Source organism: Pterocles gutturalis, unplaced genomic scaffold, assembly GCF_000699245.1.
Source record: "Pterocles gutturalis isolate BGI_N339 unplaced genomic scaffold, ASM69924v1 scaffold10262, whole genome shotgun sequence".
NCBI classification, from domain to species: Eukaryota; Metazoa; Chordata; class Aves; order Pterocliformes; family Pteroclidae; genus Pterocles; species Pterocles gutturalis.
The window spans coordinates 14,340-28,678 of NW_010115333.1; positions in this window are offsets into that span (position 1 = coordinate 14,340).

The window sequence follows — 14,339 nt, forward strand, 5'->3', positions numbered from 1 at the left end:
TATTCAAGAACTAACAGCACTACTTTTAGCATTACAGCAGAGCAGCCAATGCCTTAGAAACACATTTTGCAGTACTCTCTTTTCACTTTTTCTTCTCCCAGCCCCTGAGCAGGCATGGGGCTAGACACTGATTTTGAATAGGAGGAGTTCTCAGGCAGTAGAGCCTCACACCTCCCTTTTCTCATCGCTGGTAAGGCTGATTGGGAAAAAAGTTTCTATTGATTTCTTCAGGAGTGGGAAAACAAGGGTATCATTTATACATTTGGATTAATTTCTTGGGTTCCCCATTCTATTTCTGAGCTATTTTAAAAGCCCCAACAACACAATAAGACAATACTTTATTCAAATTGAAAGCTTTTTTTTTTTAACTTTATGAATACTGATTTACTAAAACAAAATTTTAAAATTAAAAATTTAAAAATCAAAATATGGATATTTCATTTTAAAATCTTTGTAAGAGCATTTCAGATTTTTTTCTCCCTATGTAATAAGAGCAGTGCTTTAAAAGTGTCATCCAATGCTAAATATGAGCAAGTAAGCAAATCCAGTAAACCTGATTTCTACACACTCCTGCTGGCATTACGTTCTCCACAACAGCGGTCCAGAAACCAACAAACCCAGCCGCCCCTTCTGCAGCATAAAAGTACTCCAAGGAGTGACATTTCCAAGGAGAAAAAACCCACAAGTTTGTAAACCACACGCACACAAACACAAGAATCATGCAAAAGGTGCTCAGCAGAGGAGGACCTTTACCCACAAAACTTATCATCTCCTAACATTTCCAAATCTGCCTGGGAATGCTTTACCTTGGTATTTCCAATCGTAGAGTTAACTCATGGTGATTTATCTTTCCTTTGTATTCCCTCCCCTTCTTTGTTTGATGCCAAATATTTATTTTCAGCAGTCTATACAGAGTTGTCTCATGATTTTATTAGCAGTCTCTCGATAATACTTTATCTACAGAGAATGCAATGCATCAATACTTCTAGGTACAATGTTAGGTATTCCTCTGAATTATCTAGAGACACGAGCTGACTAATATACAACGATTTTGTCTATACAAAAGACAATATATTTTGGTAATTCTCAAAGAGAGAAAGATGTTTTTAAGTGTTAGTTAGAAAGATTGATCTTAATCCTGTATACTTCTTTCTCTCTAAACACACAGATCTCATAAGAGAATACACACAGACGTTTAACTTACCATTACTGAAGCTATCTTTTGACTTCCTCAGTATCATAAATATTTAAGCAGAAAGAACAGAACAAACAATTATCTTAATGATACCACACCAGAACTAACAAAGTAATTTTTAAAAAGTCATCCAGAAAAAGTGAGAAGGTCGACCAGAAAACACCAGTCAGGAATAGCTGTGCTCCAATGAGGAGGGGAAGGTTATGTTGCTGTGATATGAGTAGTGCACAGCTGTTGCTCTAGTAATAATTCATCATATTAATATTTAAATGAGAGGAGGAGGAGGGTACAAGATTGTGTGTGACTCAATGGTCCCTCCCTGTCCTTAAGCAGAAAAATAGGCCACCAATACGGAAACAGCACTAGGAGCTACAGAGTGGGAAGGTTTGTTTTCATTACCTCATGAATAAAAGTGGGCAAACTGGTCCCCAAAGAAGTCTAGAAATTATCCTGGTTTTACTACTGCAAGTTAAATTCTGTATATATTCTCAGAAGCAGCCATTACCTAATGAACAAACTGATCCAGCAGCCAGTGCTCTAGGTCTGTACATGACATTTCTTGGATTTCAGTGTATTTCCAGCAAGCTTCTACGCTTCCTGCAAAGAGCCACCCACAGGAGCCTCGCCTGGCAGCTCCTCACAGGGAATTGCTGAATCGCTGCTGTACTTTGCCATTTATCTACAGCCAGATAAAAAACATTTGTTTTATCAGGGCTTACTCACCTGCAGGCTTGTTCCATCAGGGTCTCTGGCCTGGGCAGGGTCAGGAGACCTGTGGCACCTGGGGAGGAGCAGGAGTGGCTGCCTGCCCAAGTGGGAGTTGCAAGGAGCACAGCCTCAGCCCCAGGGAGCCTGGGGGAGCTCCCGGGGGTAAAGCAGCAACACCCAGCAACAGCAGGCTCAGCACAAGGTGGAGGGCTGGAGGAAACAGCTGATGCAGACAGAACCCAGACAGATGTGGGTGGCATCCCTGGCAGGAGAGGCAGCCTGACCACACTTGGTTGCACATAGGGTTGCACAACTTTATCCAACAATTCAATATAAACACACCTCTCACATGTGAGTTTTTGAGGGTTGGGTTTTTCTTTTTAATTCTGTGCAACTCCTCATTGTTAGCAGAAAGAGTTTTACTATGACACCCCCTGGCTGAGCATCACCTTGTTGGCTATATAACTCTATAAAGGTAATAAGCAGCCATTTAACCAGAAATACAGACAGACTCCAGAAATGGCCGTGAGGCTAAATAACAAATAGTTTGTAACAGAACAGATCCATAGAGAGCTTAGTGCTGGGAATGAAAATAAATACAAGGTACACAAAGTACAGCCATTGAGAGATGCCAGACTCATACGGTAGCATCAGTTCTAAGTGCACCAAGGTAACTTCTTAATCAGAAATTTTTATTTTTTCTCCCATTCAGGCAGAGATGCTTCCCTCCCTTCATTTAACTAGCCTAGTCCTTCAAGATCAAGTTTGCAAACAGCTTGAGTTAATGTTGATTTTAATTTTTAGCTGACTGATACAGAAGTTTTATTTGCTGCATCCTGTTGTACAGGATTTGTGTTATTAATATACTGCAGAAAACACCGCCTGTCAGATCTTCATATCCATGGTCAGTGTCCCAGCAAAGTGACCATTTAAAACTGGTCTTCATAACTTGCCACAAATATTTGTGCATAAAGCAGGATCAGATCCCTGGGCACATTGGTAAAATAGGCAATATTGATCTAGACTGCCCACCAGAGCAGGTGACAAGGGTCTGCAAGAGGATGACCTCCTCTCTACTAGGAAGTATACTAATGCAGGAGAGGTTAGGGTCCTCCTCCTCGGATTTTGGAAGTGCTGGAAAAACAGACCCACACTGGCTTTAATCCCCAGCAGAGCCCTCCCTCTAGCTCCACCACCGCTGCTGCCTCATGGGTAGGACAGAAACATGAGGCTGGAATTAGCCACCCACCCCGTTGGCTTTCCTGACTGGGACTCACATGTTCCCAATCACATGGGGAGGCAGAAGCCATCCTCCAATTCCTTCAGCTTCTTGTGTCAGCCTCCAGTGGCAGCTCCAGCCCCAACAAGTATCATCTGATTACTGTGAGGTTGAAGGCTGTTTGTACCCCCAAAGCTGCACCTTCCCTAGTATCTCAGCAACCAGAGGGCTCAGTCTTCAACCAGCTGGGATGCTGAGTTGTGCCACTGGCCACAGAAGAATTCAGGAAAAAGTCTGGAAGAAGCAGAAGAGTCCCTAAAGTAACAAATGTCTCTTTCCACATGAAGGGGTTGGGTCTGGTCCACTGGAATGCAAAATTTTTGCTTCTCTCTCTACTAGTAGTACCAAACATGATTTAAGATAAGTCAAACTCGCTCCCTTCCTCCTTGTACATCCTCCTCCACACTATATACACATACATTATTTCAGAACTAAAATACTCCTTTTGCAAGCAGTTGTCCAGATTTTAACGCATTCATGTACAATTGCTAAAATAATCTGCAGAGCAGCCTCTAGTTTTCCCATTGATACTCAGTAGCCTGAAAAGGTGAGCAAAACAAAGAGGTCTCACTACTATTCCCTCCTTCCTTTTAGTCTGCATTTTAAAAAGCAACTGCATGAAGCCTACTAATACACATTAACACGGAGAGAAGGCTAATGTAGCATTTTAAATCAGCGGCAAAACTGTGGACAAAGGTTGAAAAGTCTTTGCAACCACTGAATTGTTAATTGAAGGTGAATGTGTGATAGAAGATAAACATTTTCAGGTACACATTGGGTCAGCTGACAGATTTAATGGCTTCCATAAAGTACCACATTGCAACAGCTTTACTGTCTTTATGGGCAACTATCAATAATTTCCAGCTGGGCTTGGTGGCAACTAGATCAATGTACAAAGTTTGAGGAGGCCCAGAAGCCCAGGCTCAGATTTGCTCTTCTTCCAGTGACAGAAGTTGCTAGTTTAATCCAAATCCATGGTCTTGGTTCAGAAGAGGCTCCAGCTTCCATTGACAAGTATCTTCGAGGTCAAGGCTTTTTCAGGCTTTGTCCAATGTCTGCCCAAATGCCACTCCATTCCAGCCTATGCTCTTAGTTAACAAGAAGAAAAAAAAATTAAAAGCAAATTCAATCAATCCTTTTGTTTCTAAAATACAGTGTTAACAAGGAAATCCTGCCCAAGGAGGCTGCCAGTAATTTCTCAAGTGTCCTTGGGTGCACTTTTGTGCTGAAATTCCTCTCCTGTGGATTTGGCGGTAGCATCCATTCACCTAGGAGAAGATATGTGCCAATTAGAGAAAGATTAATACAAAATTCAAAGATTGGTCAGTGGCAATTAGATCCATCAGTGAGTCTCATTTCAGGAGAAGTAACCTAACTCCTGACTCAGGAGATATCACACCATTCATTCATTCCTCTTATAACCAAGCATCAGGCTCCCACCACAGTCACACAGCAACTCACAGACAGAGAAGAGTTCACTGGAAGGCTGGCTGCTGCATTTGCCCCAGGAACAGGGGGGTCAGTGTGAGGAGCCACGCTGGCACCAAAAACCCCAAACCCTCATCACATGCAAATTCTAATTGAGTTAGCGGCACTAGGGTTTAAAGGTACAGCCACCAGATGCAGAGTGCTGGGCCCAGCCCCTGGCACAGTCGAACACAGCCTGCTTGTGCCCAACGTCTCCTTAACCAGATGGGCTCCGTAGCTTGGTTTTTCTAGACAAAACCGGGCAGCCGTGCTTCCTGAAAGCCACAGGAGTGGACAGACTCCCCTCTGGCTCTGCAAAGGCCACAGGGCCCACTTGAGGAACTAACAAATGCTCTCAAAGTGCTGTGTCTAACTTAGATTTTGAGTAACAGCAGCAAGGCTGACATAGTTGTTTATCAGTCAAAAAAGAGGGGCAGGCTTTTTATAGTCTAAACTTCATGAAGTGATAAAGATCTGTGAATCATCTAACATAACAGTTTATCTACAGACAAACAGGATTAAAAATAGAGCAGGTAGTTTCGTCTCCCTTTTTTTTTAATTAGAATGGAAACAAAAAGAAAGCTGGCAGATGAGGAAAAAGAAGGCTGCTGAGGATGCTGAGCACAAGGCTATGGCTGAGGACTGCAGTGAGGTCTTCCTCAATTATTGTATCTCCCTGATGAGAGGACAGATCTTAGGTACTCTCAAGTGGCCCTTTTCTGTAATGAGGATCTCAGATTTAGCCTATTCATATTTTTCATTTCTCTGCACTTGGTCCAGGAAATCGCAAGGCTTGGCATTTTACCACTGGAATTGATGCAAAGACTTCTGCCTTTTAAGTGCTTGGCTCTGCCTCAGAGTTTTTTGATCTTTCTTTTCCTAAATGTAACTGGTTGATGGGAGCATGCATCCCTGTGTCAGTTTCAACTCATAATCCAAACAGCTCCTCTTAACTTGGAAGAAATCCCAACAGTTTCCCAAAGAATTTTCCTTGGAACAGTCTGGAAACCCTCCCTTGTCAATAAATAATTTCTACCAAGTGAAACACTGACAGAGCTACTCCGCTCAGCTAACTACACTGTGAAACATTAACCTCCTTCCCTGTGCCGCGGTGGTAGAGACCGTGTTTTTTTGCTTTGTGACCCACGAGTGACCTCGCTGTGGACTCTTGTATTTTCAGCTCACCTCCTTGAGGTTCGAGATTGAGTTACATGGCACCTACATTTAAAGAAGCAGATGGAAAAAGCAACTTTCATTTCTTCCTTGTCTCTCCTAGACATTATATATAGACAGTGAGGGGTCAGGTAATGCTAGGACCACTGGTTCCTCATCCAAGGATGCTCGGTTTCCCCAACACACACCACTCCCCCTCCAAGCCTGGCAGCAGCGCTGTCTGATGTAAGGGGCCCTGCCTGCCATAACCCAGGGATCTTGCTGCTCCAGCACACTCAGGAGAGCTGTGGCTCCAAGGCTGGGGAGGAAGAGGAGAAATATGCTGCCAAGGAGAGCGAGGGCAGATTCCCGCTGCAGAACCAGATGGCTATGGGACCACAGCGGCCACCACCCGTGACACAACACGTGTCCCTGATGGAGCTCCCTGGACACAGCCATGCCCAGCAGTCAGTAGCACAGCGGGGCAGCACCACTAGTTCCGCTGTCACTTCAGAGGTCTCTGAGTCTGAGTGACATGGGTGGCACATAGTTGAATGCCGTTATACGCTCGGTTGTGCCTGCAGAGAGACAGGACACAAATTTGTACCCATTGCTGCTGGGCAGGAATTGTGACACTGGAGGCACTAGGGCTGTCGTTCCACAGAGCTCCAGAACCTCATGATACATTATTGAGGGTTTCAGAGGGTGAGATGCTCTGGGAGACCCCTCTTTACTCCAACAACCCTGCGAGAGAAAGTTTGCCCAGAAGAAGGTCGTGCATGATGCCAGAGCAGCATGTGGGCAGGAGCCACCTCACCAGTCTCCTGATTGACACCTATGCCTCTGGCTCTTCCCTATCCACTCCTTCCAACCTCACCCCTCCACTGAGTAGTTTCTCTTCACCCACACTTCTCCACACCCACAATTCTCTCTCCTCCACCTGTCATAATATGCAGCCTGGCTGTGCTGACAAGCCCACGCCACACTATTCACTCTTGCTAGCAAGCCCAGAAAAGGCAGCCTCGTTCAGGCCCCTGCTCTTGGGGTGCAAACCAAGCAGAGCGCCAGAACTCCCTTCCTGCCTCCTCTCCAGAGGAGCTTTACACCTGGTGGCATTGCCCTGCACAGGTATCCATCTCAGGAGGGCTGCATGGCTTTGCCAAATCTGTGCCAGCAGCCCAGAGACATTTTGTAATTAGGATGCTTCACTCAAGCAAGAGAAGTTGATAAACGAGACAAGTATAGAAGAGTGTTTAGTGGAAAGGACTGGGTAAGGAAAAATAAGCTAGTGCTCTCACAAAGAGCACTGATTCAGAAAAAAATGGAAAAGATTTTTATTTTCATTAAAAAAACGAAACAAACCCCTCTTTGCCTTCAGTGCAAGTAGACCGCACAGCCTCCTGCAGAAAGGCTCTTGCAGCCCTGCTAGCTGGCCCAGACTTGACAGTGCTGCACTGGGAGAAGGAAAAATGCCAAAACAAACAAACAAACAAACAAAACCCCCACTCTTGCTCAGAAGTCAGCCCTCTGCCTGCAACCTGCACACACTAGTCACAGCTCAGCCAGGACAGCCAAGGAGAGCTTAGGGCAACTGAGGGGAACAAGCTCCTGCAGTGCAGAGTCCGCAGCTCCCGCGAGGGCCCCAGGCTTTCACCGGGGCTGGCCACGGCTGGCACGGCCAGGGCCCTCTCTCCCCAGTGTGCCCTGGTTTCCCTTTGGAGTTTGTGCTCCCAGGAGCCCTGGGCAGCTCCCGGGGGACACAGGGAACAAAGTCCCTGCCATGGCCTGGCCAAGCTCTGCCAGGCACAGGGTAACAAAGGGCCCTGAGCTGCCCTGTGCTTCTGGATGTGAGACTCAGGCTTTGGGCTGCCTGTTTGCATACTCATTCAGAGGTGTCCAGTGCACTGGTACTGCAAGGCTCAGCAGAAGAAATCCAAACAGAAAGCCCTACGGGCAGCTGTCTTGATGACCAGTCAGCACCTCTGCTCACGAGAGCTGCCGCTGCCAGGCCAAGCACCTCTCCCTGGAGCACCCACCGCTGAGGCTGGCAATGCTGCAGGTGTGGCACCTGGGCCCCAGCACTGCCACCCGCGCGGCCTGCTCTGCCTGCTGGGTGCCAGCCACCCGGCCAGTCCTCAGCCTTTGGCCAGCTCAGCGTGAGCCCAGCGGAGCTGTCTATAGGATACTTTCTTGGCTGGCGTCTCCCTGCAGAGCTTGTGGCTGAACTCTTGTTATTTTGCCACCAGCACCGGCACTTCTTATGCTTTCAACAGAGATGCTAAAGCAGGCTGAGATATTGCTTGAGAAACCCAGCTCTCCGCTCTACCTGCTTTACCTGCTTAGCCTCCCTCGCAGCCCTTCCTCAGCCCAGCTGAAGTCAGCTCAGCAACTTGGAGGGTAAAACATTTAGCCTTAAGGTCACAGCTGGGAGGAAGCTGTAACAGGGCAGCACAGACAGGACCGCCCTTACGCAGTCCTGCAAGTTCTGTGAAGGCAGGTGGTTGCACATAGGAGATGGTGTTAGTGCCTGCTGCACGTGCCCAGGGACATGAGAGGAAAATCCATAACGAGCAATTCACCCTGCTGCCTACTGACTTCACCCAAGAGACTTGGATGTGTGTATTCAGAGGCCAGAAGCACAACATCCAGAACAGATACAGCACCACAAACATGGAGAAATTCCTTCCACATCCTCACTGTAGCTGGTTCAGTCTTGACCCTGTAAATGAACAGTGCCTGAGGGTGGTGAAGGCAGCAAAACCTCTCTCAGGAGCTCAAACTCTAGAACTAACCAGTGTTACAGGGAGGGGGAACAGGGGAAAGAGGAAAGGGAAAGGAGGAAGGGAAAAAATTCAACAGAGGTTGCATTGTGCATGAGGATCAGGCAGCTTAAGGTGCCATAAAATCCTTTATACAAATGTTCTTGGAGTAAAATGAAATAGCCACTATTCTCAGGGAAACGGTAGCTACCCTCAGTGATTATTACAATAGCCAGAATGATGTGGTATTTTTTCCTTTTATGAACCAGATGCTATCACTAGTGGTAAGTGCCTGCATACTTACAGAATACTTTAGAAGAACATATCAAGTTCCAGTGGAAACTGTTTAACATATTTATACACCCAGGCTGGATAGAGCTATGTTCAATAACCATTTCTCATGGTGAGATAACGGATAGAACTGAATGCAGCCATTAACTGTCAACCAAATCACACATCGGATTATTCATGGCTCTCCTTACCCCTGGGAAAGGATAAACAGTTTAGATATCCCACAATTAAATTTCTCCAGGACCACCTAGTCACAGATTTGCTTTTGATATCCTACTTTTAAAACCTTTTGTCCCTGTCTACTGAGTTCACTACAGGCAGAGTTGGTGCAGCATTACACTTTATTTTAATCCTTGCTTTTGCCAGAAGGTTAGTCAACATCTTGAGTCCTACCCCACTTGATCAGACAAAATCTCACTGATCCCAAAGATGAATGAGGCTCATTTCCTCATTTTGTCCCATGGGACAAGAAACATACTTAATAATGCCACAGGTTACATATGGCTCGTATATACTGCCAGGGCCTTCCGGTGCTGCCCGTTCCGGAGCAGATTTCCTGTATCCCAGACAACTTCCCATTTAAACAGGCACACGCTTCCTTCCCACCACACAGGTGGGACCATAGGTACCTACAATCCTGCCTTATTAAGCCCATATCTTCTGAGAAGGTCACAAGGGCATACTGGGAGCACAGAGGTAGTGTTTAAGCCACCAAACAACTATTCTTTCATCAGAGCAGCAGTGAAACCAGCACTGCACTGATCCACAGAGGAAATGCTGCCACAATAAGCTTAGATCAGAGTCCAAAGTAGGTGGAAACATGCCAGTTAATGACTTCCAGCTCCAGAATGGAGAGCATGCTGGAGGAGAACAAATGGGGCAGTGTCTGTCCTCAGCTTGAGCAGTCATAGAGCTCCTTTCTTCTAGATGCTCCATTTATGTATGTGGGGGGGAGGGGGGGGTTTAGTGATGGACACACCATAACAATTAGAAGCATGCTACACATTTGGATCTCAAATCAGACAAGCTCCCCCAACATTTTGTAGTATTAATAGTTGGCTCTTCATTTAACCCATTACAGGACAGAACTATTACATGAATTCAGACAGTGCACCAAGTCCTGAGTCAGGTACTGCTTCTCCCTTGGAGCTGGGAAGGCAGGGAGGGGAGGGAGGGCTGGGAGCCCACCACCTGCACTTGGGTCCCTCCTTTCCTTCCTCACAAACTTCAGCCCAGGCACTTCCAAAAGATACCAAACTTGTCATAGACTAAAGGGCACAGCCACAACCTCGTCCTTCACAAGACATGGAGAAATCCTCCAGCATGTAGCCAAGGCATCCAACCAGGACTACAGGACAAGGGAATATATATATCTGTGAGCTGCCAGTGGATTAGCATTTAAATAAAGATTGAGCTCAGTGATATACAACCCTCTCAAAATCGAGGCTTGATAGAAGCCCAGATACTACCCATGCAGCAGGAGCAGTAACCACTTGGGAACCAGCAACAGGCCCACAGCCAAAGAGAAGCAGGTCAAGAGTCTCTAATGTTCAACCACCGTATTCAACGCATACAACCAAAAGGGCCAGAAAGTCTTCAGGATTGTACAGATAAGCAGCAGGGCTGCTGCAGGCCATGCTACCACTCTGTGTCATCATCCCCTCTAAAGAGGGTTGACTGTTCCTGTGCTTCGCAGATGTCCACCTTTACCGTTCATGCCTCCCACAGTCAGAGGGAAGTTTGGGACTGAAATCCCAGGCTCCCACCCTTTTTGCCATTAAAACACTCAGCCATACAATTCCCCTGGTCTTCAGCAGACCCTCAGATTTGAACCCCCTTGGTGGGCTCACCGCTATTCTGCCCTGCATCTCTCCTCCAGCACCCCTCCAGAGGTTAAGCAGCAGGTCCTGTCACCCCCATCTCCTCAGCCAGGGACACCCTGTGAGGGCTGAAGGTCAATGCGCTACCAGGCAGCCAGGCAGCATTGTGCTGCGGGGTCCCACTGCTGCACACAGCAGACAAGGTTCAGGTGCCCTCACTGGTGGAATGATCCAGCCAGATGCCAGCCAGAAGCCCCTCAGATAAAACCTCCCAGAGGTAAGGCTAGAGAGGGAGAAGGGTGAGAAGAAGAAGGATGTGTGCTGCCTCTGCTTTCACTGAGAGGCACCTTTTATGCTCCAGCACCCTGGGAACTGAAAAGAGGGTGTTCTGGGGCTGAACAATTCTGAAACTTTAACTTTCGGAAGTTTGTGTGAACGCTTCTGCCTCGTTCTTTTGCAGCATGTGAACCTTGCTTTGAGTGCAGGTTTCCACCCAGAACTCAAAGCAAAACTGCTGAAACCACAGGCTTTTACAGAATCTCCATCCAAAATAACTACCTTAGCACAGGTTTGCTCAAAATTCAAATCTCCCTTGTAGGCAAGGCACAGGGTTTCAGGTGAGAAAAACAGCGTCTGGGGGCCCCAGGGGCCAGAGTAAGAGAGGGAGCGGGCAAGTCAGGAGCCCAGCCCAGCTTGTCCAAGCACCAGACCATACTTGGTGCAGCCCAGCAGCTCTGCATATCCATCGCTTGAACCATCAGACCTGTTTCTGAGCCGTCAGCATTTTGGAATGTAAATCCCTGTACGTGACAATGAGGTTATTTGCTTTATTACCACATCTGTTTGCTGCTCACTGGGAAAAAGGACCGCAAACCTTTCCAACACTTGTGTGGACGCATGATGAGCTTTCTGCTCCCCCTGCTCTGTTGCTGCTCTGTGGGTTGAGCACCCTGCAGCCTCCCCATGCTCCAGCCATGACCTTGTGCCTTCCCCCTCTGTTGTAATCCAAGCTGGGAGCCTACTTCACTTACTCTTTTTAGCAGCCTATTATCCTTATCTGAAAGACGTAGGACACAATAGCACTTGGGTAGGACACCCGATGTCAGGAATGGCTCCCCTGGCTCCCCAAGCGGGACTGCAGCTTGACAAACTTCTCTTAACAAACACCATGGCAAGCCTTGGAGAATGTGGGAACAACTCTTCCTTCCCTGTGTTGGTTCTGCTGCTTTCCTCCCCGGAAAAAAGACTCTTATGTGCCTTTCAGCTGCCGTTCAGGGCTGCCAGAACAGCCATAAGCTGCTCTCTGTTTTTTTTTTTTTTTCCCTTATAAACCACAGACAGAAGAAAACCACAGAGAGATGAAACTCCTTAAATCAGCGTTGGTGATTTGGCTACTACACTTCAGTTCTCTCATTTATTTTTTAACCAGGCAGATCTATAGCAAAGATAAGCAAATGCTTAAACAGTTTGCTGGATCAGAATCAAGAGTACTCAGATTCTCCACTCAAAAGTTGCTTTGATACCTCAGTTACGCTATTCACTCTAAGCAGTACACATAAGTGAAATATATATATATTTTTTCCCCATGCTTTTGATGTCAATATTTCTGTAGGAAAGACTGCATATCATGTCTCTAACAGAATTTGTTTTTTGTCGGCAAGACCAATGCTGCTGGGTGGTACAAACAGGCAGTCACCTTGTCAGAAGTGACACTCACAGTCGATGGGCTTTGGTCCCCAGGAGCCAGGCTGCTAAAGGCAGTCTGGCAACTACCTGCTGTCCAAAATACTCTTAAATCTCTGTTCTGAAGACACAGTCTAGACTGAAAAAGGCCTTGACATAACAGCCCTGTCTCTAACACCAGACTTTCTCAATGCAATAAAAATTACAGACTTACCTAGTAAGGGTACTTTTGCTGGCAGACCATCTCCCAGTTCAGTAAGTAAAATAACCTAAACAGGAAAAAAACCCATGTTGATTTAATTATACACCTACAATGGGATTTTAATGATACAGAAACAGCATAAAAGAAATCTTTTCTTTAACTAGCATTTCCTTATTATCATAAGCTTCTAATGTAGGCCTGGCCTTAGGGACTTGTGGGACAAATTTAAGCCATAAGTCACTTTATGCTGCAAAAATCTGTAGCCATTACCCTTTGCAGAGGCAGAAGCTAGTGCACCCTGCTACACAAAACAAAATCACTTGCTCTGTTTTTTTTTTTTAAAGAGCCAACTATTCACTCGCTTTTAATTTTTCCCCTTACAATAGAGAACAACCCTGAAGAGTTTTGCAGACAGCTTTTCAAAATAAACACGAAGGTATGCTGCTGTGGGGAGGAGGGAAAGAACAAGCTCTGCTTCTTGGAGGCAGGAAATGAGAGCTGGGGGAGCAGGAAGCGCCGCAGCGGGGACAGCGGGTCCCAGGGAGCACCCGAGCCAGGCCCGCCTGCTCCCAACCCCGTGCTTGCTGAATCAGTGCAACGTCGTGCCCAGCCGAACCAACAGCTTCAAAGCCAGGCTTTGTGGGTCGTTTCTGAAAAGCTTTTTATTAAGGAAAAGAAAAAAAAAACAACAAAGCAAGGCTTACATTTGAAGTTCCTTACATATGGCTGTGTTTTAAAAATCCTGGCAGGAACGATGGTACTGTAGGATATGACCCACTTAGTTACACATACACTTCAGTGGACTGTGATCCAACCTGGTGTTATGTATCTGTTTTTTATATATGTATGAGCCAAAACCCTACATCAATTTCTCCAATTAATGACCGAGAGGTTAGCGAACGACAGCAAAAGCAGCCTCCATTCAGATAAATGCTCGTCTGAGTTTCAACACTGGTCAAATCGGAATTTTTAAAAGTAGGCCTAGGGGAGTGATTAGAAGAGGTTGATCTCAGTGTTAAAACATCCTTCCTTGCATTTTCTCCTTGAAGGGCAGATGATTGAATGCAATCAAGTTGGAGTAATTACAAAAAAATTACCATTCCAGCAGCTGAAAAGTATCACCCTGATCATTTTAAGCTCCCTGCAGCAGGTGACCGGAGGTGTCCTGTCTGATTGCGCACTGGGAACACAAACACCACCAGTTCACGTGGCTTTGCCCAGGGAGCCAATGCTTCCCTGCCACCACAGCTGCTTCCCTCATGATGGTCTGGCTGTCCATCCTTTCTGCCTGTGGCATAGGCTCTTCTAGGGAGCCCTGACACTGTAAGATAAGGGTCTTCCAAAACTAGACAGGCTGGCTTTCTGCTCTCCCCTTGGCTGTGCTCTGTCAGAATTGAGTTTGGCATCAGTGCCAAAGCAAAGATCGACATGCTGTGCTGCAAGGAAGCGGGATTTCTGGGTGCTGGTCCAGTTAAAAAGCAAAATCACCATTCCCACACGTTGAACAGCAACACTGCCGTTCCCAGCTACAACGCGATGCAGCAGTTTGGGTCTGTTTCTGGGGAAAGCATCACTTTGCAGAGGGCAGAGCCCTTCCCAGTGCAGTGTGGCAGCAGCCTGGGGGTGCTTGGTGGGAAGTGGGGGTGTCCTCCTCTTACACAGACTACCACAGCTGTATTAAAATCAGTGAGCAGTTCACACCAGCTAAGTTGTCCCCAGAGTAACCAAATATCATCCTGATCTGCTCGTGTTTGTTTTGCTTCAGCCTCCTGCTTTCCTCCCT